A 4,401-nucleotide genomic window follows, 5' to 3' on the forward strand; every position below is an offset into this window, starting at 1 on the left:
AGGACACAATCCTATGCATGTCTAGACAGAAAAAAGTCCCAGTTTCCAGCATTCCCCAGCCAGCAGTGCTGGCTAGGGAACACTGGGAGTTGTTGGACTTTTTTCTGTCTAAACATGCATAGGATTGCACCTTTAATTTATCTCTGCTTAGTGAGTAGGGAATTTCGATAAAAACCTTGATAAACAACTTGGAAACCTATATGGAACAAAGTGTTTATAGTACATCAGTGTGAGCCTGCTAGACTGTTCAGTTGCTTTTTTCCCTTTACTCTCAAAGTAATGCTATTCTTTAATAACCCATTATCTGCATTGGTAATGCCTAGTAAACCGTGAAAGTGGGCAGGATTGAAATACCTTAGGCACCAGCTTCAGTTTTGTAGGGAGAACCTCAAATCTTGAGGTCAGGTCTGCACAAGTTGAATAAATGCTGTCAGCTTTCTAGGTATCAGCATCATATTTCTAAATGCCTGAAATTTTTCTAATCCTTGCATCCAGGAGTTTGTAAACAATTGCTAAATCGAGGCTTTTGCTAGACAAATATCAAAATAATTTTGGGGGATACAGTTTTGGGGTATTGATGTTGTACATGGTTAATCACCAATAATAATCTGCTGTCAACTGATAAATTAAAACCCTTTACTAAAAACTTGTTATTGCCATGAATATTCAACAGATAGAAGCAACTGAGAAGTAGATATATAGGGCAGTATCCAATTAGACGCTGCTGCTAACATAAATGATGTTGCACTTGCATAAGGGATCTCTAGTCCAATGCCAATGGCATGATGGGTTTTCTAGGAAAACACATTGTGCCAGCAAATGCTATTGACATTGTGCTAGAAGTACCGTATGCTAGTCCAACCTAATTTACGTTAGTGGTAATGTCAAATTGGATACTGTCCAGTATGATTAGAGGGCTAGAAAAGAAAAGGAGTAAACTGGCGGTTTAGAATGAATGTTTTCTTTTTTATATACTTACAGCATACTGATGCAAATCTAAATGCACAGTAGTTAGGTTTTTATATTGTAAATAACTGTTAGGCTGCTGGTTAAGTGCATCCTTAATAAGCATACTTACCTAGAAGTTAGTTCTGTTGTTTGGGACTTCTGAATGAACATGTCTAAGGTCTGACTGTAAATGACAACACAAAAATCTGTACCAGGGGAAATGGTTAGGTTTAAAATACACATTTGCAAGAGGCTTTTAGAAAAAATGTACAGCTTATTTTTGTCATATTTGCATTTTAGTGAGCTTTATTAACAGGTATCACATTCATTCCTTAACACACACAACTGTTAGCTGTAATCCTTAAACTGCATAGTCAGAAATCCTAGACCAGCTCAAACTGACTTCAGTTGAACATTCTTGAGATCATTTTAGATGAAGCAATTTGAGAAGCACAGTTATAATAGGTTATAATTAAAGTGTGCTTAAGATTTGCAACCTTACACCCTGGTCCTAAACATATTTACTTGAAAATCCTCTTGAATTCAATGGGTTGGATTCAGACATGCTTAGAGTAGACCCATTTAGATCAGTGGGTCTTCAGTTAGTTATGACTGACTTGTCCAATTGATTTTGGTGGTTCTACTCTGACTAGCAGTGCAATCCTATATATCTGACTGACTTCAACTGGGCTAACTCCCAGATAGGTAGGTATAAGGTTGTAGCCTGTGTCTGAAACCAACCCAGCGGCATTTGCTTTTAAGTAACTGTATGTACGATTGCTGCCTTGGGGTGCAATCCTATGCATGTTTAGAAAGAGAAAAGGCCTACAACTCCCAGCATGCCCCAGCCAGCATTACTGGCTGGGGCATGCTGGGAGTTGTAGGCCTTTTCTCTGTCTAAACATACATAGGATTGCCCCCTGGAGTAGCAATTGATCTCTCTCTTTTGTTGCCCTTTATTTAATAGTAATACCTCAATAATTTGGTACCTGGAAAAACTGTACAGAAAACAAGTCAAAACTGAAAACTGCAGCTATCCTTTATACTTAAAATTACAATAATTAAGTACATGTAAAACAGATTCTGAAAAATTGATCTGTATACATCAAAATCAATCATTTTATGAACTGGCAATTTTTGATCAACTCATCTAATAATTCTTATTTAGCAATATACAATTGTAAGAGCACAGTCTAAAAATAAAGGGATCTAGCTATATTATTTGAACCAATGTTTGTTAATACATATATATTACATTATTTTTGTAATAAACATGTATATTGTTATTAATGTAGCATTTCCTGATGTTTGTCAATTAAGAAAGAATTCTAAGTCTGCTGTGTACACTGTGTTTCCAGAAATAAGCAGGAGTGAGTCCCAATGCCTTTGAATGACAATTAATTCCTCAAGGGAAACATAATATATGAATGTGTGTTTACACTTGCATAAGTACTCCAGCTTGTGAAATAAGAATCCAATTAATCCCGTGCCTCGTTTAGCCACTCATTGCTAAACATAGAACAGGTATCTGGAAGATAATCTCTGCTTAAGTTAAAACTTTCCTTAACATTAAGGATGTGATAGAACCTGTCTTCAGCAATGGTAACTGCTATTTCCTTTGCATAGGATGGAGGTTTGTGGTAGTCCTGAATTATTTAGGGGTAATATGGATCCAAGATTTCACCTTGGAACTTCAACGTTGGAAAAGCCTGATCTGGTATTATTCGGATTATGCAAGTACCGCTTAGATTTCACCAGAATGCCTAAATTCTGCCTCAGGCTATCAAAGTACAGTACAGTGTTTTAATTTGCATTTATATCCTTGTCTCAAGGGCTGAGTGAATTACATAGCTTAAAATATGCTGTACATTGCTCTTATTTTATTTCATTTCAACTAAGAAAGTTGACATAAGAAATGTGATTGATACTTTGTTATGAGAGGAGTGTAGAGTTCTGATTTGCACATCACTTCTTTCTGTGCACTTTTGGGGTTGGACGGCAAGGAGGTCAAATCAGTCAATCCTAAAGGAAATCAACCCTGAGTGCTCATTGGAAGGACAGATAATGAAGCTGAAGCGCCAATATTTTGGCCACCTAATGCGAAGAGAAAACTCTCTGGAAAAGACCCTGATGCTGGGAAAGACTGAAGGCAAAAGGAGAAGGGGACGGCAAAGGATGAGATGGCTAGATAGCATCACGGATGCAATGAATATGAACTTGAGCACGCTCCGGGAGAGAGCGCAGGACAGGAAGGCCTGGCGTGCTATGGTCCATGGGGTCACGAAGAGTCGGACACGACTGAACAACAAACAACAAGGCCTGCTTCATGTGCACAGGGCTTGACTAATACCTCTTACTGAATTTAATCTGTTACTGCTAGTAAGTTAGAATCTTGCATAACAATATTGGCTCTATGAAGTTGGCCTTTAACTGACTCCTGTCTTTCCCTAAAACTAGGACTTAAAATAAGAAAGGTTAGAATGGTAAAAGAAGCTATCTCTCAGCATGGGTGTGACAGCAAGTTGCAAAACAACACAGGTTTATTATCTCGCGGATCCCCTTTCCACATGTACAGCAGGGGTTCCTTTGCACATTGGCAGTGCAATCATATATCTACGCAGAAGCAAGTTCCATTGAGGTCAATGGGCTTTCTCCCAGGAAGCGCGACTGCAGCTTTTAGAGTCGTAGGTGTACACTTAAGCTGTCAGTTGCACCTCTGAAAAAGTAATGTTCTGTGGCAAGCACGTGTGTAACATATGGCTAGATTTGGTGGGGAAACTGTGTGTATGGCCCTCCCTGAAAATGGATAGAGTGTGGACAACTGCGGTTACACGCTATGTGCTGCGTGTGTTATCGCAGAAAAGATTTGGCAGCAAGAGGCGACAAACGTACCTTGTTTTAAGATTGCTGCACTGGAAAAACTGAACCAGACACCAAGGGCAGCCTTGTGATAGCTTAAGACTCGCGGTTGGCTGTATGTTACCATGAAATGGAAAAGCCTGTTTTTACATAAGAATATTTGGGGGGCGGGCTGGTGGGGGGAGCGAGAAGATGACATTGACATTCTCTACATAGCCCACCAATATTGGTTTTTCGAGCTGTGCCGCTTGACTGAGCCAATGAGTGACATTCCAGCCGGCCAATCGGGCGCCAATTTTAACTTCCACGCGCCTAAGGGCCTTATGTAACCCCGGCCCAAGCCTTGTGACTGCGCGCGGCCCCGCGAGCAAGAAGCGCATCGCCTGCGCGAGCTCGGTAAATCACGTGCTGAGGAAGGTGGGGGGAGGAAGAGGGTGTGAGGAGAAAAGGGGCGTGCCACGAGAAGGCGGGCTCGAGGCGCCGACGTTTAGGTCGAGCGCTGTGCCGACAGGCTGAGCGCTCGGCGCCTCTCACGAGCGATTGGGTCAGTCTCTGGGGGAGGCGGGGCCAGGTGTTGGCAGCCGTTGACGGGGC

This window comes from Heloderma suspectum, chromosome 1, assembly GCF_057233095.1.
Source record: "Heloderma suspectum isolate Gila_16-S chromosome 1, 16-S_ref, whole genome shotgun sequence".
Taxonomy (NCBI): Eukaryota; Metazoa; Chordata; class Lepidosauria; order Squamata; family Helodermatidae; genus Heloderma; species Heloderma suspectum.